Source organism: Hippopotamus amphibius, chromosome 2 (assembly GCF_030028045.1).
Source record: "Hippopotamus amphibius kiboko isolate mHipAmp2 chromosome 2, mHipAmp2.hap2, whole genome shotgun sequence".
Classification (NCBI taxonomy): Eukaryota; Metazoa; Chordata; class Mammalia; order Artiodactyla; family Hippopotamidae; genus Hippopotamus; species Hippopotamus amphibius.
Genome location: NC_080187.1, coordinates 40,493,549 through 40,518,391, shown reverse-complemented (window position 1 = coordinate 40,518,391; position 24,843 = coordinate 40,493,549). Strand labels below are relative to the sequence as shown.

The window sequence follows — 24,843 nt, the reverse complement described above, 5'->3', positions numbered from 1 at the left end:
TCATAAAGGTAATGATACAACTACTTGTACAATTTCTCTAACATCTCTTTCCAGCTTCCCCAGCTAAACTTCATCTCTGCAAGTTTATGCCTAAAAAGTACAGAGTATAGCTTAGCTCAGAGCCATAGCTCTGTTAAGTAAAACTAATCTGACAGGATCAGACCACTGGGGTTTGGTCACTGACATTCTGGGTGGCTGGAAATGATAATGTGCCAAACCTCCTTGGGTACTCAGTGGACCACACTCTCTAGCATCTCCCTACACACTCCAGGCAATTACCCATCTGGTTTGCCTGGCTCACGCAGTCGTATTTGAACGAGGTTTTTCAGCTGAAAGTGAATGGTGTGTGTCCGACCTGAAAGGAGGCCTCCAGCAGCTGTTGCGTCCCAAGCCTCCTTTCATCTGCAGCCACTCTCTCCAGACAGGAGTCAGAAGCCTCCCCACAAGCAGCAGGACAGTCAGAGGCAGAGGAAGAAAAGGGGAGCCCAAGGCAGGAGTCAGGAGACCCGGGTTCTGTCTCCACCTCACTGTGTGACTTGATACAATCCCTGCACCGCTCCAGGTTTCTGTTTCTCCAGCTGCAAACCGTGGGGTTCATCCTAGGTAATCTCTAGGAATTTCTTCCAGCTCTAAGATTCCAGACTTATAAACCTCCAAGTGGTAAGCATTTGCTGGGTTGCGAATTCTCCAACCCAATCTCCAACTTGCGATGAGTGGCAATACATTACTGCTATTTATGTTTTTCACATTTTCCCAGAACCTCATAATTACAAGGTTACCATCACCACACCCTTTGGACATAGATGGGTGACAAACTCTAATTACCCTGCTTTGCTGGAAGTGGAAGGAAGACACAGAATGATTAAGTGACTCACCCTGTTTCCCAAAAGCAGTGGTCTGGCAGAGACTAGAAATTCATGAACTTTTCAGTTGTAGACCTGAGCTCAGGACAGTAGGCCACAGGGCTCTGCTGGAGCATACAGATGCTTTGCTTTGCTTGATTGTTTTATTCTGGGATAGATGAAAAACACTCAGGACTGCATTCCTTCTGAACAATTCACTGCTGTTACTGCTAACGCAACTGGATAAAGGAGAGAAAGTTCTATTTACTTCAACAAACCACCTAAGAAAATTCTGTGTGGGCAGGCAGTGAGGTACGTGGGGAGCATGTGGACTTTAAAGTAAGAGATACTCAGCTTTGTTTTGTGAGCAAACATTTTTCTAGGTATTAAGAAAGCACAAAAAGGATAAAGATGTGTAAGAATCAATTCCACTCATAGCTCTACAAGATACTTCATTCTCTGAGCCTCGGTCTTCTCGTGTGTAAAATGTGATTGGTAGACTTACCCACAATATTCTTCCAAGGACGATATGTGATGAGAAATGGCAGTTACTCCCGTTATGGCTCCTCAATTAATTGGCACCTTTCCCTCTTTTGCCTTCTCCCTCTAGGGGAAGTAAAAAGGCATTCCCTACCCACAGACTATACCATCGACACCCAAGCCCCCTGCTACTTCACCATCATCCAACGACCGCAGTCTACTAAAGCAGATGGCCCGCTGTCCATGGGGTATAGGACCCCCCGGGATCTCTAGTTCCAGCCTGACTAGTGATACGCTGTATCATAAGAAATGAACAACTGACTCTGTCTCTACCCATGGTAGCAGGACTAATTAAATTGTCCCACTTGTTAATTGGAAGGAAGGGTCTTCCAATTAACAATTAAGAAAGGGTCTGTGAAAGGCTTATACACCCTTGGACATAAAATGTAGACTAGGTGCTATGATTTTTAGTGAGCAGTCTCCCATGTCACACACAGATGTCTCTAGTCCTCTGGATAAACACTTCAGCCTCCTTGTCTATCAGCTGGTCCTTGTCATTCTACCAGCAGGGTCAACCATAGAAGTCAGAAGATAAGAACAAAGAGACCAAAAGTAAGGAAAGAAGGCAGTTTACTAACAAGGCAAATGTCTTATCTCAGCTTGTTTCCTTTCCTTACCCCTCAGAGATTTGAAGAATAACATTGCCAACATCAGCCTTTTGTTTTTAACCAGCATTGTTAAAAAAACAAGGGACTTAGAATGACCAACGAGAGACAAATTTACACTGAGGTGGTCTGTGTCCTTCTGGTGATGCAGAAGGAGCTCTGGATGCTGAGATGGGAGACGTGCTTTCAGGTCTGCCTCCACTACTGGTGGGCTGCATGATGACCTGCAGGAGAGGGACTCCTTCAGGGAACTGAGATTCAGTTTCCCCACCTCCATATAAGTCAGATAAGAATAAACTGTCCCCAATGTGCTTACAGCACTAAACTCCTATGAATCCTGGAATAACGCACACAGACGCTAACACACAGTATGCACATACGCCTTATATTCACAGTGCTGGGGGCCTAAAAGCCCAAGGATTCATTACTATCATCACAGCCTCTGACATGGCATTGTTCATTTCTTCTTAGAGGTAGGAAACATTTTCTCTCCCAGAGGGAAATATAAATTTACGCAAGAACAATGTATTCCAACACATCTGTATCGTTAACAACTTTCCTAGGTATTTCAGATTACAAAAAGATCCAAGGACCACATTTTGAAAACCTCTGGTCTAGACATGCATATCCCAAACGATTAACCAGGAAGAAGACAAAAGGCAAGAAAAGATACTCTGAATATTTGAAAGAAACCAGTAATAAAAATGCCAGTTAAACATGATTATTCTCAAAGTGTAGAGGGAAATTTTTGAAAATACAGACTGCTGAGCCCTATTCCTTTCCCATGAAATCAGAGCTGTGGGAAGGGAGTATAAATGGCCCAGCTACAGGTATATTTGCAAAGCCCTTAAGGCGATGCTGCTGATGGCCCAGGTTTTGGAAACGTCTGTTAGAAAGCAAAGCCTCAGCAGCCAAGTCTGGCAAGTATGTCAGTCCCTCTCCTCAACGCCCAGCGGAAGTCATCTCCCCTCTCACTTGTGAACATCTGCGATAATCATCTCGGAGAGCGGACTTGTTTGTTAATGGGGGGAGGAAAAGCTATTTACCTAGTTTGCAAGCCAAGGGAGAGCTTAATTAATGTCAGAGCAGATACCATTTCCTCCTCTCTCCTTGCCCTAGGAACTCACAGCGATGACGAGAGGATTTTTAATTAATGTTTGAAAAGCATTCTGAGATCCCTGGATGAGAGGCTGTGGAGAAGGGCACAACATGATTACTGTTGTTATTAATAGTAGTTGTATTAACAGAAATAATGAAGCTCTCTAAAGTGATTTTTAGAAAATCGACGACATCCATCGCAAGAGTGTTTTTGTGGCAAGAGTTTTTGGAAAGAATGAAAGAAAAAGGGAAAAAGATATAAGGAAAAATCAAAATGCTTTTTTCCTATTCTTTCTTTACCCATTAGAACTGGATAACTTTTTGAGGTTCTAGTATAAGAACTCTATGAAAAGGTCTTATACTTTTCCAAAGTAAATTAAAATACAACTATTAATTTCTATGATACCAGTGAAAGATTCTGAAAGAACATAGTTATGATGGAAAGAATTCTCTGGGTTGGGAAATAGATGTTTTGAATTTGGGGCTTATTTGCTATCTAGCGGCTTACCATTTACTAAGTATTTAACCTTGAGCAAGTCACATTGCCTAAGTTTCTTTATTGGTAAAACGGGGATATACTGGAATACGTTCTACCCAACTCACAGACTAATGAAGATGGATGGGAATGGCAATGATAAATGCGGGAGAACTTTATGCCTGTAAGTTATACAGATGTTACTGATGACGATGAAGATGGTGACAATGATTCCACTAAGAATCAAACTGCAAGATGAAGGAAGGAATGAATGTTACTTATGATGGATTTTTAAAAATATATTTTTTATGTTATGAAGTAAAATTATTCTACAAGGCTCACAATAAAAAGCAGCTTTAGGAAGCTTAGAAAGTTAGAAAGATCTTCAAGGCTCACAATGAAAAGCAGCTACCACTCCAGTTCTTATTCCAAGAGATGCTCCTTTTCAATCCTTCAGCTGTTTCTTTTGATGTTCACCTTTATACTGCTAATTAATATGGTTATATCTTCCTTTGTACATGTAGGAAATTATTCATTTCCTATTATAATAGATATACTAACTCTCTTATCCTACCACCCTCACTTACCCCTCTCCTTTCTATGGACATAGTTAGATTTACTTTTGCTGAAATTAATGTTTATGATTTACGTCATTACTACTGCATAAACATTGTTTATTGCTAACCAACTAGTATACTATTACTACATTTCCTCTCATGCAACTCCTCGCTTTTCTTAGGGTTATTAATTGCCTAACATTTAAAAAATTTCCTTAGATTTCTATCTACTTCACAGTGGTTCTTTCCATATATTCCTGCAGAGCTTTTAACCTCTTCTTAATACTGCTGTATTTTCCACATTGTCAAATGCATCAGATAATATAGTATTTCTTTTTTTCAAAGACAATTCCTTCCTGGAGTCCCCATTTTTCCTACTGTAACTGAACAATACCATGTCAGAGGCCATGAAAATAGTAATAAATTCTTGGACCTATGGGCCCCCAACACTGTGAATATAAAGCATGTGTGGACTCTGTGCATTAGCTCCTATGTATGTTGTTCCAGAATTCATAAGACTTCAGCTCTAGTAAGCATACTGGGGACAATTTATTCCTACCATACTCATTATGTGGAGGTGAGGAAATTGAGTCATGGAGAGCACACTCTCTGGAAGTGGAAGCAGACCTGAAATCACATCTCTCAGCTTTAGTTTTGCTAAAAGTGACTGATCACTAATACTGCTATCATTTGTATTATAAATGAGAAGTATATTAAAAAGCTGCCAGCAAGAATACTATACCCAGCAAAGTTATCCATCAGAAATGAGGGAGAAATAAAGATATTCCCAGACCAAAGTGGGGGGAGGGAGCTAATGGAGTTCATTACCCCTAGACCTGCCTTACAAGTAATGCTACCTAGAAATTATCATACTAAGTGAAGTAAGTCACAGAAAGACAAATATCATATGATATCACTCATATGAGGAATCTAACTTTTTTAAATGATACAAATGAACTTATTTACAAAACAAACAGACACGCAGATATGGAAAACAAACTTAGGGTTACCAAAGGGAAAACACAGGGCTGGGGGGAGGGATAAATCATGAGCTTGTAATTAACGTACACACACTAGTATATATAAAATAACCAACAAGTACCTCCTGCATAGCACAGGGAACTCTACTCAACATTCTATAATAACCTATATAGGAAAAAAAACCCTGAAAAATAATCAATATATGCATATGTCAGTCACTTTGCTGTATATCTGAAACTAACACAACATTGTAAATCAACTATACCCTAATAAAATTTTTTAAAAAAGAAATGCTAAAAGGAGTTCTTCTAGTTGAAATGAAAGAACACTAAGTAATAATAGGAAAATATATAAAAGTATAAAACTCACTGGTAAAGATTAATAAATAGTGAAATTCACTATACCCTAACACAGTAATGGTGGTATGTGAAGTGCTTTTATATCTAGTTTTAAAAAAGTTAAAAAACAATATTAAAAATAACTATTGCTCCAACAATGTGTTAATGAATACACAATATAAAAAGAGGTAAAGAAAACTATAGTCAATATCCCCAATGAATATAGACGGAAAAATTCTCAGCAAAATACTAGTAAATCAAATTCAATATCATATTAAAAGGATCATACACCATGAACAAGTGGGGTTCAACATATGCAAATAAACATGCACCACATTTAACAGAATGAAGGATAAAATTCACATAATCCTCTCAACAGATGCAGAAAACATCAAATCATTTCATGATTAAAGCTCTCAACAAATTGGATATAAAAGGAACTTACTTCAACATAATAAAGGCTATATATGATAAACCCACAGGTAACATTTTCAACAGTAAAAAGCTGAAAGCTTTTCCTTTGAGACCAGAAACAAGACAAGGTGTCCACCCTCACCACTCTATTTAACATTGTAATGGAAATGTTAGCCAGAGTAATTAGGCAAGGAAAAAAAGGCATGCAAATTGGAAAGGAAGAAATAAAATTGTCTCTGTTTGCTAATGACACAATCTTACATACAGAAAACTCTAAAGATTCCACCAAAAACTGTTAGAACTGATAAACAAATTCAGTAACATTGCAGGATACAAAATCAACATACAAAAATCAGTTGAATTTCTATACAGTAACAACAAACCCTCTGAAAGAGAATAAAGAAAATGATCCCATTTATAATAGTTTCAAAAACAATAAAATACTTAGGAATAAATTTAACCAAGGAGATGAAAGATATATACACTGAAAACTATGACACTGATGAAAGAAACTAAAGACACAAATGAAATGATATCCCCTGTTCATGGATCAGAGGAATTAATATTGTTAAAATGTGCATATTACTCAAAGTCATCTATAGGTTCGATAAAATTCCTATCACTATTCCAATGGTATTTTTCACAGAAATAGAAAAGACAACCCTAAAATTTGTACAGAACAACAAATGACCTCAAATAGCCAAAGCAATCTTAAGAAGGAATAACAAAGCTGAGAACACATTTCCTGATTTCAAACTATACCTCAAAAGTATCATGATGAAAACAGTATGGTAATGGCATGAAAGCAGACACATAGACCAAGCAAACAAAACTGAAAGCCCAAAAACAAACCCATGCATATAAGGTCAAATAACAAAGGAGCCAAGAATACTCAATGGGGAAATGTCTTTTCAATAAATGGTGTTGGTAAAACTGAATATCCATATGCAAAAGAATAAAATTGGACCTCTGTCTTGCACAACTCAAAAATTAACTCAAAATGAATTAAACACTTAACACCCGATGCAAAACTCCTAGAAGAAAACATAGAAAAGTAATTCCTTGACACTGGTCTTGGTAACAACTTGTATATGACAACAACTTTTTTGTATATGATATCAAAAGCACAAGCAACAAAAGCAGAAATAAACAGATGGGACTACATCAAATAAAATAGCTTCTGCACAGCAACAGAAATCAACAAAATGAAGAGGCAACCTATAGAATGGGAGAAAGTATTAACAAATCATATATCTGATAAGGGGTTAATATTCAAATACTTAACTACATTCATGAACTCAAACTCAATAGCGCACGCGCACGCGCACACACACACACACACACACACAAATATAATCCAATTTAAAAGTGGGCAGAGGACCTGAAGACATACAAATGGCCAATAAGCATCAAAAGATGCTCTACATTGTTAATCATACGGAAATGCAAATCAAAGCCACAATGATCTATCACCTCACACCTCTTAGAATGGTTATTATCAAAATGACAAGAGATAAGAAATGACAGCAACCATGTGGAAAAAAGGAAACTCTAGGGCAATATAGGTAAGAATGTTAACTGGTGCAGCCATCATGCAAAACAGTATGGAAAAAATTAAAAATAGAACTGCTATATGATCCAACAATCCTATTTTGGGGTATATTTCAAAAGAAATGAAATTACAATCTCAAAGAGATATCTTCATTCCCATGTTCACTACAGCATTATTCTCAATGGCCAAGACACAGAAACAACCTAACTGTCCATCAATAGAAGAATGGATAAAGAAAATGTGGTATAGGGACTTCCCTGGTGGCACAGTGGTTAAGAATCCACCTGCCAATGCAGGGAACACAGATTCAATCCCTGCTCTGGGAAGATGCCACATGCAGCGGAGCATATAAGCCTGTGTGCCACAACTACTGAGCCTGTGCTCTAGAGCCTGAGAGCCACAACTACTGAGCCCTTGTGCCGCAACTACTGAAGCCTGCACACTGAGAGCCTGTGCCCTGCAGCAAGAGAAGCCACCACAACAAGAAGCCCTCGCACTGCAACAGAGTAGCCCCCACTCGCCGCAACCAGAGAAAGTCTGTGCACAGCAACAAAGACCCAATGCAGCCAATAAATAAATAAATAAATATTTTCTTTAAAATGAAAAAAAGAAAGAAAAGGTGGTATATATACATATACATATAAAGGGATGTTATTCAACCATAAGAAGGAAGGAAATCCTTGAGTGCATTATGCTATGGGACATAAGTCAGACAGAAAGACAAATACTATATGAATCTTTAAAAACCGAACTCATAGAAACAGAGAGTAAAGTAGTGGTTGCCAGGGGCTGGGAGTTGGGGGAAAACAGGGAGATGTTGGTCAAAAGGGATAAACTTCCACTTATAGGATAAATAAGTTCTGGGGGATCTAATGCAAAGCATGGTGACTATAATTAACAATACTGTATTATATACTTAAAAACTGCTAAGAGTAATCTTAAGGGTTCTCACAACAAAAGAAAATTATGTTAGGTGATGGATGTGTTAACTAACTTTATTGTAATAATTATTTTACAACATACACATGTATGATGTTATGCTGTACACCTCAAACTCACATAATGTTATATGTCTATTATATCTCAATAAAGCTGGGAAATTTTATTACGAAGCTATAGTACTCAAGACAATGTAGTGCTTATATAAGGATTAACATATATATCGATAGAACTGAAGAGTACAGAAATAATTTCTTACATTTTTTGCAAGGGTCAATTCAATGCAGCGGGGGGAGTGGGAATGGCGCTGAAATAACTGAATATCCACATGTGAAAGAATAAAGTTGTATCCTGACCTCACAAAACAGACAAATATTAACTTAAAATGAATCACAGACCTAAAAGGAATCTCTAAGGCTATAAAACTCTTACACAAAATCTTCAGAGTAAATCTCTTTAATCTTTGATTTGGCGATGGTTTCTTGGAAATGACACCAAAAGCATAAGCAAAAAAAGAAAAAATAGACAAATCAGACATTATCAAAATTAAAACATTTTGTGCAAAGTACACTATCAATAGACTTACTGTGCTGATCATTTCTCAATATATATAACTATTAAATCACTATGTTGTACACCTGAAACCAATGTAACATTATATCAGTTATACCTCAATTTTTTAAAAAGTGCACTATCAGGGACTTCCCCGGTGGCACAGTGGTTAAGAATCCGCCTGCCAATGCAGGGGACACAGGTTTAATCCCTGGTTCGCGACGATCCCACATACCATGGAGCAACCGAGCCCATGAGCCACCACTACTGAGCCTGCGTGCCACAACTACCGAGGACCGTGCACCTAGAGCCCAAGCTCCGCAACAAGAGAAGGCACTGCAATGAAAAGTCTGCGCACTGCAACAGAGAGTATCCCCCGCTCACTGCAACTAGAGAAAGCTGGTGCACAGCAACAAAGACCCAACTCAGCCAAAAATAAATAAATAAATATATATATTTTTAAAGTACACTATCAAAGGAGTGAAAAAACAAACCAGAGTGAGAGAATATTTACATATCTTATATCTGATAAATGTCTTGCATGCAGAATATATAAAGGACTTGAAAATCCACCATTAAAAGACAACCCAAGCAAAGGATCTGAATAACCATTTCTCAAAGGAAGATATTCTCCCAAGGAATGTTCAAACATCACTAGTTATCACGGAAATACAAATCAAAATCATAGATACTACTTCACATCCACTAGGATTGCTAAAATAAAATTTAAAAAAAACAATAACAAGCACTGGCGAGGATGTAGAGAAACTGGAAGCTTCATGAATTGTTCATGCAATTGTAAAATGATGCAACCACTTTAGAAACAGTTTGCAGTTTTACAAACAAGTTGAACACAGTGTTTCCGTATAACCCAGAATTGTATTCCTAGATACAAGCCCAAGAGAATTGAAAACATATGTCCACACAAAAACCTGTACACAAATGCTCACAGTAACATTATTCATAATAGCCAAAGAAGTGAAAACCTTAATGCCATCAATTGATGAATGGAAAAATAAAATAAATCACATCCAGAAAAAGGAATATTATTCAGCCATACAAAGGAATGACATTGATATATTATTATTCAGCCATTAAAACGGAATTAAATGATGATATAAGCTATCAGCATTTCAATGACGGACACTAAATACATTATGCTAAGTGCAAGAAGCTAGTCACAAAAGGCCATATATTGTATGAATCATTTTCTATTAAATGGCCAGAATCCACAGGGAGAGAAAGCAGGATAGTAGTTGTCAGGAGCTGGGGGAAGGAGAGAATAGGGAGTTAGTACTGATGGAGTTTCGTTTTGAGGTGACGGAAATGTTCTAGAATTAGATAGTGGTTATAGCTGCACAACTTGTGAACACAAGAATAGACCACTAAATTGTACATTCAAAAAAAAAAAGACTCTCACACAGCTTATTATATGCTATGACATATGTCAAAATCTACTCAGAAATTATGGAAAGATAGAAATATTCTGTGTCAGTAAAGATACAGAATAATTATTCCGTGTAATAAAATTAGTTTCTTAACATAAATTTGCTCTATTAAAACTATTATAATAAACATCTTCTTAACCTAAAACACTATTGGTGCTGAATAAATTTGCTTTATTGAACGATATTTTGTTTCATTTTTACTATCTGAACCCCTTCAGAGAACATCTTTAGACAAAAAGAATTTTCACCTTTAACTTTTCCTTCTCAATTGTCTAAAAAGGACATGTATGTCTGTAAGTGTGTATACTGGCAAAGAACAAAAAAGGAGAGAAAAATTCCTGTATTAGTTCCATCATTTTCACTGTTTTTCAGGTATTTGCTGAACTAACTAGTTTATTTGGAAGTTGTATGGATGTATCACTGAGTTGTAAAACAAATTCAATTCTTAGTCACAGGACTCCAGGATTTCCTTCTCAAACAGTTCTACATCACAGAAGAACAATGCTGAGGGCACAGTCTACATCTGGAGTTTCCTGCAGATATTATATATTCCAACCAACACTTTCATCAATAACTTTTTTTACTCTTGATTACTGTCTAAATTCCAAAAGCAAATCTAACCATATCAACTTTCACTCAAAACGTTTGAAAATTAGTTTAGATGCATGCAGCCAGAAAGAAAAGAAGGAAAGAAAAGAATTAGAAATTTGAGGCACTGCCACCACTGTAATCAGCACTCTTAAAACTAAATTATAAAGCGGAAACAAACTTTACCAATGAAAGTAATAAGGAGAAAGATATTACTTATGGTTATCGAGTGGTTATTCTCAAATGTTGGCCCACTGAACAGTGTCCAATGTACGCTGAGAATCTGGAGGGCTTTGGCTCCTCTAGCTCTTCCAAACAATGACATCATCTCATAAGGGACAGAAAGGAAATGCCACCCATGGAATTATAGCCTTTATTTAATATCCTAAAGCTAACTCAATATTACTGTGATCATTTTGTTGTAGCTACTAGCAATAACTTGCATTTTTACCATGCTGTGTTCAAAGCACTTATACATTTATTTAATTTTATTATCACAGTCATCATCTAAAGTCAGAAGAGATTAAGTATTATTAGTATCATTTTCCAGATAAATAAACTGAAATATAGATTTAACTGCTTGGCTTGACAACTTAGTTTTCACAAGCCCTTATACCTCCCTCTTCTAGAGACATTTCTTTGTAAAATACCACAAAAATATTCAGAACAGAAACCAGTGACTAAAGCGTGCACGATCTAACCTGTTCCCTCATAAGCATCCACATATTCTTCAAACTAGCTCCTTAGAACAATTTATACCTTTTTATAATTAATAATTTTTATAAATAAAAATGAATACAACAAAGTTTTAAGTCCAATTATATGCTACAACAGACAGTGCCCTGAAGACTAAATACCTGACCTTCAAAGGAAGTTCGAAAGAGCCAGCCACCAACTACAGAAAGCATCTCCAATTTGTGTTTAAGCCTGTCTCTTAGGTAACACTGTCTTTGGAGGCATCTGACAGCAGAGATTATTTGCACACATTTCCCCATGAAAATGGGTCTAAGATATGACAAAATGGGATTGATGTCACATTTAACAAATTTATTAAGCAATTATTCTAAAAACTTTGGAGAATGAGAATGAGAAGGTCCTTCAAGCTTCCTTTTAGGATAATTTTACTAAAGGAACAGATCAACAATATTCATGTACAGCATGTTTTTGCATTTATTATTATTCAGCAAATATTTCATTTATAACTATGTGTCAGGTTTATTCTTGGCACTAACAATATAGTACTAAACAAGAACTAAAAGGTCTTTGCCCTCAAAAAGCCTACATTACAGTAGATGGAAATAAAAAATAAACAAATACAAATTTAAAAGAATACTGGAGAGTGGAAGCTTATGCAGAGAGAAATAAAATGGGGCTATGTAAGAGAATAATTGAGTAGATATTTTTGATTGGACAGTTACCTCTGCTGAAGGTGATACTTAAACTGATATTTAAATGACGGAGAAACAAACTGAGCAAAGATATTGAAAGATCGCCACAGTGTTCTACAATGGAATGAGCTTCTGGCTCTTCTAGAAATAGTCTTAGGGTTCTTTTTTTTTTTTTTTTTTTTTTGTTAATATCCACCCACCCTCTTTTTATGTGTAAATTAATCCTTTGTTGAAAGCGATCTATGGCAAAGTTGTACAATTTTCTTTGGAAAATAAAAGATGGATATATGGATATGCGTATGAGTAAAAAAAAAAAAAAGAAAGAAAGAACTTAAATTGGAAAAAAAAAGAGAGAATCCCACTGTGACTATAGTGGTTACCAGATGATATCAGAGAGCTAGGCCACAGCCAGACTACATGGGATATTTTGGTAAACCAGAACAAGGGTTTGTTTTTACACTACTAGGAAAGATCTAGCATGTTGGGAATGGTGGGAGAAATGGATGATGGTAGACAGAGGAGTATCATAACTCAACAATATGACACTAGCTTTCACCTGCTCTTATTTTATCCACTCTTTTGGGGGTGACTGAATTAGAGTACAAGTATACCAACCACCCTATGAATGAAAGAGTGGTGAAGATTTCCAGTAAAGACAGCTCCATTAGTTCCGACTTTGATGCAACCTCTCTGCTTCTAACAATGAGCAATAATACATAAAGGTAAAAATAGAAGCACGAGAAAGTTACAGACATCTCAAAATCAAGATAAACATCTCTTGAATAAAAAAGAGTAAAAATAAAAAGTGGTCAGCCGGGCTGAAGCTATGAGCTGTAGACCTCTAGGTCTGAAAAAGAGTGACAGCCTGTAGGGAAACAGAGACAGAAACCAAGCTGTTACTTGAAGCAAGAGGCTTTGGTGGGGCTATTTCCCTTTTTGGATAAAGGACTGCAATATATTCCCACCATCTGCCTAGAACAGTGGTTCTCCAGTGGAGGTGCTTCGGTCCCCCAGGAAATAACTGGCAATGTCAGGAAGTATTTTGGTTGTCAGAACTGGGGATGTAAAGATGCTACTCTCATCTAGTGTATAGGGACCAGAGAGTCTGTAAAACATTCTACAACACATACAGACACAAAAAGCCCCCACAATACAGAATTATCTTGTGCAAACTGTCGACAGTGCTACTATGTAAATAGTACAATACTGAGTGCCACATCTCAGTAGTGAGAAACCGTAGTCACTTAAAGCCTGGAGACATGAAAACACAGGCAAAGCCTCTCAACCAAAAACCAAGCAATCCACTAGCTCAGTGATTACACCTGTGAATTCCCCAATATTGCTTAGAAGCAGGAGCCACAAAATGAATAATGAAACCTGCTTATCGACTGCAGTCCTAAAAGTCAGTCACTAAACCCATAGGAAGGGAAGAGTGGGAACAGAGAAGAAATGTGAAGAAACATCAATTCAAAATTAAACTTTCAATCAGAACTCTAAAACATGTGAAGAAATGCTAAGTCAGACAACACATCAACAACTAGAACATGAATGCACTTCAAATGTAATTATATATATATACAATCAACAGGAAAACATAATCTACTAAAATTGTCGAATTTCAAATTTGTCTAAAGAATCCTTTAGACAACCAACAAAAAAATGTCAAGTCATCAAAAAAAGAGTTAAAAATTTAACAGGCAGTCCTCAGACTTTTTTACAGAGCAATTCTTAATACAAGGAGACTACAAAGCAATGCCTATACAGTTTGAAGAAAGTGTGATATAAGACATAACCAAACTCTAGTCCAAACATAAAGGCAAGAGAAAAATAATTTTTTAAATAAAAAATTATAGTTCTCAAGAGTTTTCTACAGAAATTACCAGAGAATGAAAGAAAAACCTGTGGCACAAGAATGAATGAGTACTGAATCCATGTTATCATAAAATTAAAATAATGTGGAGGCTATACAAGAGAATTTAAATGGACAAAAATGGGCAAATAAAGCTGAGAGCGGAAGGGAAGATGAGACAGTAAACACGCATGGATTTCTTCATCTCATTACCAAGTAGCAAAAGATCCTCTACAGGTGTAATAAATCAAGTAATCATGGCATAGATATATTAAAGACATAAAGGTAACATTAATAAAAAAAATATATTCAACAGAAAAATCGCATGGCAGAATAGAAAGAGATGAAAATGGAGAAGTTAAAATTGTACTAATTCCATCATTGCTTATACAAAGGAATCAACAAGTATAGTTGCTAGTTCACAAACTGGCCCCCACACACGGAGAGCAAGGAGAAACCAAAGGAAGAGGCATGCCACTTCCAGATTGGTACGGGGCAGGTTAACTAAGGAAGGGAACTCACCAGGCTTGTCTTGGGAAGCTGTATGACGAGTATGAGACAGGCTGGGACCTGGGACCCTTTGCTGCAGCGCTTGCGCCTGAACAGATGTCTCCTCCTCCACCCAGCAACAGAATTCAAACAAACTATAAGGGAGCAAATAACTGCACACATACGCAGTCGGTCCCGCAAGTTATAAGCAATAAGATATGAAAAAGCCAAAACCCAACTGCCATTTCTGGGGGGCGGGGAGCAGAAGGGTGCTGCGCACGATCCCTATGCTCAGCACCGCCAGTGGGTGGGCAGACCGCCTTAGCCACACCTCCAGGCCGACCCACCCATCTGCCCTACCCTCACCTCATTTCAGGAGCCCGCGGGATGGGCCTCCAGGAGCCAGCAAGGGCACCTGTTAGTTGTTTCGCTCCCTCGTGCACCATGGGTCCCAGTAAAGCCTTGCCTGAATTCCTACTCTGGCCTGTTATCAATTTCTATTGATTAAAGAGTCCAAGATCCCAGGTCGGTAACAAGTAGATACTTTACACCTGCCCACTAGAATCTTAAAAGTTTATACAGAGCGTTTAAAACGAGGTTCAGTCACCTGAACAGTGCAGATCGTCTCAACAACACATTGCTCTCTCAAGGCTGTGTGTGTGAAAACAGCTCCCACTGGGAACAGAGAGCAAGGTGTACACTGCAAGGACAGGGAAGGGGGTGAGGAATCTCCCATGGCCCTGGTCCAGCTCTAGGGTCAACCAGAGGTCACAGCCTCTCGATGACCTCCTACAACAACAGTTCATAAAAATAAAAAAGGTGCTGCTAAAACAAAAATATGGTGAGGGGCAGTATAGAGAGTGGGGACCAGGGTCTGCAGCCTGCACTCCGCCAAGTGGTCACCTGCCTTGCCCTGCCCACCACAGCCCTGGGGGCCTGGGGCCGCCGACATCGGGACACTGTGCAGCGCCACGCTCCGCTCTACATGCGTAAGTTCACAGACACCAACAGAAAACGGAGCTGGAACAGTTGGAATCGGCAATTTTGCACAGGCAGCTTTGGGAGATGTGTTTAGTGCAGTCTGCCTGAAGTTGGGACAAAATCGAACAAACAAGAGGAGTTTGGTGCTTTGGAGAGTGTAAGAGCTGCTGGTGAACTCTATTCCCCTTATCAGGAGAAGTGACTGAAATGAATGAAGCTCTAGCAGAAAATCCGGGACTTGCCAACCAATCTTGTTAGGAAGATGCTTGGCTGATCAAGATGACACTCAGTAGCCTTTCAGAACTAGATGAACTAATGAGTGAAGAAGCCTATGAGAAATACATAATATCTATTGAGGCGTGAAAACGGAACCCCTAAGTAAACTAGTTTGAAATTTAAAAAATAATTTCTGAAAATATTTATACACAGAAACATACAAATCATATTGTGAAAAAGGGAATATAGAAGCGTTAACCTGAAACTGACAGACTGCCAGATACTTCTCCAGCAATGATGGATTTATTCAGGATAGCAAAGAGGTGCAATCCAGGGTCTGTAACCACAAGCATATTCCCAATAGGACAAGGGAAGAAGAACACTTTTATAGAGGAGAAAAGGAAGTTGGGAGGGTTTTTCTTAACAGAGTCCATGGCTTTTCACTGACTGAGTCTTGCCAGGAAAGAAGAGCAGTCTGTCTTCTTCCTGTTGGGCTCTGCTATCAGTTCAAACCATGAAAGCTCCCAACCTGATTTAATTGAGGTTTCTGTTTATTAATTTTTAGAGAAGGAATTAAACATAAGAGAATTAAGAATATGTCATATATAAATAAACATAATATGTATTTTGTACATATAGTATGAATATGTTAAAAGAGAAGAGCAAAGCAAGATTCAGTTCATTGCAAAATTCAAGACATACTGTCCTAATCTAGGCTTCCCTGAAAAAGCAGCCTGATACAGATGGTTAACTTGGGGAAGTAATCACAAGGATCAGGAGTGGAGGACTGAGAAAGGTGAAACAGGGAAACAGTGTCATGAAGCTGTGTACCCCAGGGTAAACATGTCATGCCCTGATTACCCCAGGGCACCTGGGCCTGATCCCACGGGGAGCTCTGTGCAGTCACGTGAACACACCTCAAAATTGTCCACCCAAGAGATGGAAAAGGAGAATATTTATCCATTGTCCCCTGTCCCCCATTAGTTATGAATTTTTGCCTACAATAACAGCTGAGCAGGTATGTACAGATACATAGCTTTGTGTTACAGACAAGGTGAGGTAGTCAGATTACACATACAGAGAACCAGTTGCTGCAACAACAGCTGAAAAGTGAAACAGTGAAAAGTGGGCTGAGAGAATGTAAGGCAGGGCAAACAACTCAGCAATAGCCTACTGGGTAAATGAACATAGAGGAAAATATCAGATGAGGTTGAATTTAGAGCAAATATTATTTAAAGAGTACACTTCACAGGGAAGATCTAAAAATTACAAGTATCTGTAATAAATAAGACAGCCATTTTCATAAAGCAACAGAAAACACAAGGAGAAAGGTAGAAGACAAATAGATTATAACAAAATTTTCAGGAACAACTCTAGAGTCCAAAAAGAAATCAAAGTGAAATAGGCATAATATATTTTGAACATAACAACTAAATAGATAAAAAAGAAAGTGTAAGAATTACTCTTCAAAACAGTAACTGGCCCTGATGCCTTCATCAAGAAATTCTACCAAACTTTTGTTCAACTGACATATAATTGACCTATAAAATTATGTTAGTTTCAAGTGTACAACATAATTCAATATTTGTATATATTGCAGAATGATCACCATAGTAAATCTAGTTAACAACCATCACCACATATAGTTACAATTTTTCTTCTTGTGAAGAGAACGTTTAAGTTCTACTCTCTCAGCAATTTTTCAAATACAATACAATATTATTAACTATAGTCACTATGCTGTACATTATATCCCCATGACTTATTTATTAAGAAACAGACAGCTCCAATACTATTTCAACTCTTCCAGAAAATAGATTTTAAAAGCAAGTCACCCAAATAAGTTTTATGAAGCAAATATACCAAATGGTACCAAGCCTGACAAAGATAGCACCAACAAAAAGGAAACAATAAATAAATTTCATTTACAAATATTGATGCAAATATCAAAAAATATTAGCAACCAGAATGTACGAGAATTTTTAAAAAATAATACATCATGGGGGGGAGATAAAATAGGAGTATGGGATGAACAAATACACACTACTACATATAAAATAAACAACAAAGACCAACTGTATAGCACAGGAAACTATATTCAATATCTTATAATAACCTATAATGGAAAAGAATATGAAAAAAAAGTGTGTGTGTTTGTGTGTGTATAATCAAATCACTTTGCTGTACACCTGAAACTAACACAATATTGTGAATCAACTACACTTCAACTTAAAAAATAAATAAACCATGATGAAATGTTTTATTCAAAGAATGTAAGAATAGTTCAATACTATGAAATCTGTATATAATGCACCATATTTACAGCTCATAAACAGAAAAATCATACAAAAACTACACAGTTGCTGAAAAGGTGTTACAAAATTTAACAGCTATTCTTCATAAGAATTTTTTTTTAAAAATAACACATAACAGGGAGATCAACTCGATGATGGGTGATGACTTAGAGGGGTGGGATAGGGAGGGTGGGGAGAAGTCACGGGAGGGAGGGGATATGGGGATATATATATGAATACAGCTGATTCACTTTGTTATACACCAAAAACTGGCATAACAGTGTAAAGCAATTATATTCCAATAAAGAGCTTAAAAAAAATAGGTTCTTCTGTCTATGTGTAACTGTGTGTACATTTATGTTTGATAGGGAAACACAAGTGGAAAATTTCTCATTAAAGTCCAAGAGCAAGACAAGATGCCTTTTTTCTCCGTTAATATTTAACATTATTCTATAAGAAGTTGCCAAAGAAAGAAATGAGGTATAAAAACAGGAAAAACAAAGATAAGATTTATTGTTATTTGAATGAATTATTTATAATAGTAATAACTTTTATTATTATTTAGAAACCCCCAAAAGAACCAGGTGAAAAGCCATTTCAAATAGTTACATGAATTACTAATTTCACTAGGTAAAAAATAATATACAGAAATCATAAGTTTTCATGTATAAAAACAAGTTAGCAGACATAGTGGAAGAGAAATAAGTAGCAACGAAAAAGACAAATACCATATAGAATCATGTTCTTGAATATGTACTAAGAGGATATCAATTTTACCTATAATGATCTATATTTAATGAAATTCCCCTTAACAATATTCACAGTTTATTTTTAACAAGTTGATTCTGATATTCATAACAAGCAAGAAAATCCAGGAAAAGCCTGAAAGAATAATGAAAGAGAAATTGCACTTCCATAGGCTAAAACTTAGAAAATTATAGAACTTAGCATAAGTAGACAGATCATTCACACAGAATTTAAAGCTCAGAAATGGACCTAAATATAATCTTGTATATGATAAATGTAGCATTTTATTTCAGTGGGAAAAAGGTAGATTATTCAATACATTGTTCTGAGATACCTGGGTTGCCTACCTGGATTCCTAACCTGCGCTTACACACACACATACACACACACACACACTCTCTCTATATATGTGTGTGTGTCTATATATATATATATAGAGAGAGAGAGAGAGAGATTTACATAGATATATATACACACACATATGTATATCAGATAGATCAAATATTCAAATGTCAATTTTGTACAGAGGTACTACATGAAATTATCAGAGAATTTTTTCTATATAATTTTGGAAGGTCTTTCTAGGTAGGACACAAAGCTCAGAGGCCTAAATGTAAAAATCAATAACTTTGATTAATAATTTGATTTGTGTCTACTTGGCAAAAAAAAAATGAATTATATCCAAAAGGGGCTACATGTTGAAAGAAATATTTGATATTCATTATATAAGGACCTAATTTCTAATTCCTTGACATATTTTGTCCCTAATCACTAGATAAAAGGATTCAATACTGAGATGAGTCTACACAAAGAAACCTTACCAAAATAACCCTCATCTTTGATATACTTGCCTCATATTTCCTCATATATTCCTTACTCTTGTACAATTTATTAGCCCTAGAAACCCAACCCACTTTCTTTTGTCAAGTCACTTCTCCACAATTTATCATTCTTTCTTAAAATAGTATATAAGCTCCCAAATCTAACTGCTTCTTTGCATTTTCATTTCTTTTCTATGAAGCCCTCATGCACATAAAAATAGTAAAGTCAATAAAAACTGCATGCTTTTTCTCCTGTTATTCTGTTTTTTGTCAATTTAATTTACAGGCCCCAGTTACTAAACCTAAGAGAGTAGAGAAAATGTTTCTCCTCCTTATACCACTCAAAAGAAAAAAAAAACTTGATTGCAAAAACACCATTTTTATTCATATTGACCAAGATAAAAATAACTTAGATAACACACTGAATTAGTGAAAAAGTACAACTCAGGTAGATCCAGGTGTGAATAACTTCAATAAAAACAACTGGACCATCTCTCTTGAAATTAAAAATGAACATGATACAGATGAAATTATGTATGAAACAGAAACAGATTCACAGACATTGCAAACAAACTTACGGCTTCCAAAGGTGAAAGGGGTGGGGGAAGGACAAATTTGGAATATGGAATTAATAGATACACACTACTATATATAAAATAGATGAACAACAAGGACCTACTACATAGCACTTGGAACTATATTCAATATCTTATTAATAACCTATAATGGAAAAGAATCTGAAAAAGATAGATATGTGTAATTGAATCACTTTGCTGTACACCTGAAACATTTTATTTATTTATTTATTTATTTGGTTTCCCTTTGAATTACTATCTAATGGTTATTGCTACAGTGTTTAATAAGCAATGCATTATCACTGGGCATTGGAATTAACTTTATTTTATTTTATTTTATTTATTTATTATTTTTTGGGGGGTACACCAAGTTCAATCATCTGTTTTTATACACATATTCCCATATTCCCTCCCTCCCTCGACTCCCCCCCACCCTCCCCATCCCAGTCCTCTATATTTCAATTAAAAAATTTTTTTAAATAAACACTCATTTTCCCAGCAATGCTGCTCCTAGAAATTGTTCCTATAAATAAACATGTACATGTTTAATCATTTACGAGAATATTCATTAAAGCATTGTTTATAACACAAAAATGTTTAGTATGGAGCAAGCTAAATAAATAATGGGAAAACTTTTCATACAATGAGATAAGATGCAGTCATTTAAAAAAGTTATTAAGCTCAGAATTGACTGGTAAGGCATGATTCTTAGGATACATTTTAAATGAAAAAAAAAAAACAAGGTTGTGTGTAAAGAAAAAAAGTAATATAAACATGTGTGCTCATATATGCATAGGCATAGTACTGAATTGTAAGATGTTTCAGAAAAACCCAAACAAACTTTTTGGCCAACTCAATACATCCTTGGAAGGATCCAGTAGAACCAGCAAAAGTAGTTGCTGTCATTGAGGAAACTGAGTACCTGGGGGATATAGGTAAGATATTTTGGAATTTTGAATTATACTCATGCATTTCCTTTTCAGAAAATAAAACTTAGAACACACCATACATGCTAATGTGTAAACTGTAAATCTTTAGGCGGGGTTTCTGAAGTGTTTTGAACAACAGAGCCATTTTTTAGTGAATAGATTGAGGACACTGTCACCTCTTTTCTACGTCTTCTTCAGTAAGAAATGATCTTTCCTTTTTGCAGTCATCATCTGGTACGTGCTGTTGCAGCACCTAGAAAATAAGAATTGGATTATACTCATCTACGCTCATGTTTGCTCTACCCACTTCAGATCACAAGGTCCTTGAAGTCATTCCCAGCTGCTTATTCATCTTATTCATTACCCGCATTCATCATAGTGCCAACATATAGGAATTTGTAGAAGTGACACACCCCTTCCCCTTCCCCTTACATTTTGCATTGGAAGGAACACTTCTGGGAGAGGGCAGGGGGTGGCACAAACAGGGACATATGGCATGGCTCAGTTAGGCATGGGCTGCCCATTCATCCAGAAGAAATCTGACTGCCCAGTCCCCTTGGTTACCCTGGCTGGTCACTTGACTATTCAGCAGCCCTTGTTATTGTAATCCCTCAGATGGCCATCTGCTCTGCTCACGTGGGAGAGCCTGCCCCAGGGAGAAGTGCTCAGCTGCCCTGCATCCTCAAATCAGGTCAATTACACCACTGCTCCTTAATTGCTCATGACGGCTTGGCTATTGTGCATGAAGCATCAGTAATTTCCAGTTCATTGTGGCTAAAGATTCTGGGCTAATGAAGGTTTCAACCTGTCCCCCAGGGTCCCTGGCACCTCTCAGCTTGTACATGTTGCACAGCATGCTGGGTTCCATTTCACACCCTATCAGCCACTGAATTTCAAGCTAAAGTCTAGGGTAAAATAAAACCATACCACAAAGGACAAGGCAAGAAGAATGTCTTATAAAGACAGTGATTCATTTTCAGTGAAAAGGAGCAGGGAGGGCACAACCCTGACAAGAGCCCTAATTAGTCCTTTGAGCAGCAAGCAGCCTGCAGCACTGAGCACAGGTGGTGATGTGGTGGTGGTGGTGGTTGTGATGCTGGTTACCGTTGTTTCATCTGAGGAATGAGTGGTCCCACAGGTGACTGAGGTGAATGACTTACTGGGGCAAATACAGGGGTTTTCGTAAAATTTCAGATAAGTGAAATTATGTTTCCAAAACTTCTCATTTGAGAAACTCTTGTGCTCATTTTCCATCTTGAGCTAGCATAAATGAATAATCTTGCAAACTCACTACACGGTGAACAGTTGAGTTCCTTTCATCTGATGGTGAACAAAGAAAATGTTGATGGAAATTTCCCAAGCAGCACATTTGAAAAGACTGGATTTGTAACAAAAAACCAACCTCTCCTAGCTCTTAGTGATACTAAGAAATTTAAACATTAAAGTTTTTCAATTTCTCTCCTGTGCTCCTCTCTCTCTCTCTCTCCATATGATTATATACAATATTCAGAATTAATTGTATAATAGAATATATTTTCAAGGTAAAGGATTCATTGTTATAATATTTGATAAAGTTACTAACAAAGAGTGGATGTCCTGTCAACTTTGCTTTCTCAGTTTTCAGACAATTGTACTTAGAGTTCAGGTATATATAGATGCTGCTTCCAACACGGCATCACACTAAGCCAACATGCCAGCCTTTTGCTGTCAACTCACAATATTGTAGCTAACTATTTTAAATCCAACATTCTTTCTTGGAATGAATTCAAGGAGTTATCCAACTAAAAGTAAACTTGAAGAATATCTTGCCAAAATCCTTCCCTTTCAAACTAGGGATCCAGATAGGTTCGATGTATTTCCAAGTCACATGGCTAAGCAGTGGTGATCACAGATCCAGCACCCAGGTCTCCTGAGTCCTGGGGAGGCACCTGTGGGTCTCCTGGAGCTTCCATTTACCTAAGAGACCTTCCCTCCCCCTCTCTTTCTCTCTCTACACAAGCACACACACAGAATTTTCTAGTATTTTTATTATCAAATGAAACTATGCCACTTGAATTAAAATAATCAAAGTTAGTTCCTTCTTTTCTTTTCTGCTAAATGTCACTTGGAGACTATAATAGAATGTGATAACTTTGGAAAGTATTTCATTCAAAGGAATTGTGAAAACCCATTTCCCAGGTCTTAACATATGAAATGCAGTCTAGGGTTAAAACACACTTTGCAGGAAATTCAAATGATAACTATAGAATCATTGGCTTAGAAATGCTAAATGGCCCCATTAGAGATGAGATTGCATGTAAATTATCCTCTGCAGAAAGGAAGTTAGCATATCCTAATGGATATTCAGAAAGAAGAGCCCACAACACTTTCTGGTGACCCTTCTCCACAATAATGTTGCAGACAGAATTCTGAGCTAGAAGTTAGAAGAATGAGTTTTAGTCAATCTTGCTCTTGAAGAGTGGCCCTGAACAAAGAATTTTTCCAGCCCTCATTTGTCAAGGAGGGCAGGTCCTTCCAACTCTGCCTCTCTCATTCCTTTGGTTGCAAGGCCATTACTCCTTGATCTTATTTTTTTATGATGCCTTTAGCACTCTTACACAGAGAGTAGGTACATGTCCAAATAAATCAATAAATAAAGGCTATAGGTTGTGACACTAAATTAATGAATGGGTCATGTACTTTTTTTAAAAAAAAATCATTCCAGCAGTTATCTTCAAGATAAGCATTCCCTCTTTTTAAGTGATTATCTTAAGAAGCTATTTGGCCTCAAGTCAGTTTACATGGCACACAGAAAATTTCAAACCATTACCCTAGAACCTCCTTTCTTTCTTTCTTTTTTTTTTTTTAACAATAATGGTTTTGCCTGCATCACTCAATTTACTTGCCAGATTGGCCACAGATAACTTGTAACCATTCCTCCAAATCAGAATACCATGAAGGATGAAGGTGTGTCATCACTGGAGGTACATAAAATAGTGGCCTCAGGTTTCAAATATAGTTATAAAAGGACAGAAAAAATTCTTTAAGTAATAATAGTAGCAAGAGCTGAAGAGGAATATAGCCTCCCAGGGGAAGGATGCTAAAAGGACCCTCACTCACTTGAATGTCTAAATACTAATAAACTTTAAAAATCAGTAGCACGGAATAGAATAAAAAGCTCAGGAATAAACCCTCACATATGAAGGGGTTCAGAATACGCCACACTAAAATATGACACTTTGGCATGTTGGTTATTTTCAGCGGAAGGTGCTTGAAAAACAGCAGGTGCAATAAGGGCTCTCTGACCTCCCCCTTTCTACCTCTAAGTAGATCATAAAATTTCCAATGAGAAAGGTGCTGTCTCTGTACCAGGAAGAAAAGAATGTGCTTATCACTAGAGACTGGAAGCTGATGCTGAAATGGACCTGTACGAATAAACTTTAGAAAATAATCCTTATCTTCCATAAGTTTCCCCATATATTTCCTAGTCACTGTCCCACAATTTACTGCCCCTAGCCCAAATCCCTTTGTCTTGTCACGTCTCCACTATTTATTGTTCTTTATTTTTTAAAGTATACATGAGCTTTTAGACCTAATAGCTTCTTTAGGGCTTCATTTTCCTTTTAAAGGCACCCATTACACATAA

General features: G+C 36.9%; 1 pseudogene; it reads left to right on the top strand.

Annotated features, from left to right (window-relative positions):
• The first annotated feature begins 2,842 nt into the window (after positions 1–2,842).
• LOC130844326 (glycine cleavage system H protein, mitochondrial-like) lies at positions 2,843–15,999 on the top strand (annotated as a pseudogene).
• The last annotated feature ends 8,844 nt before the right edge of the window (positions 16,000–24,843 follow it).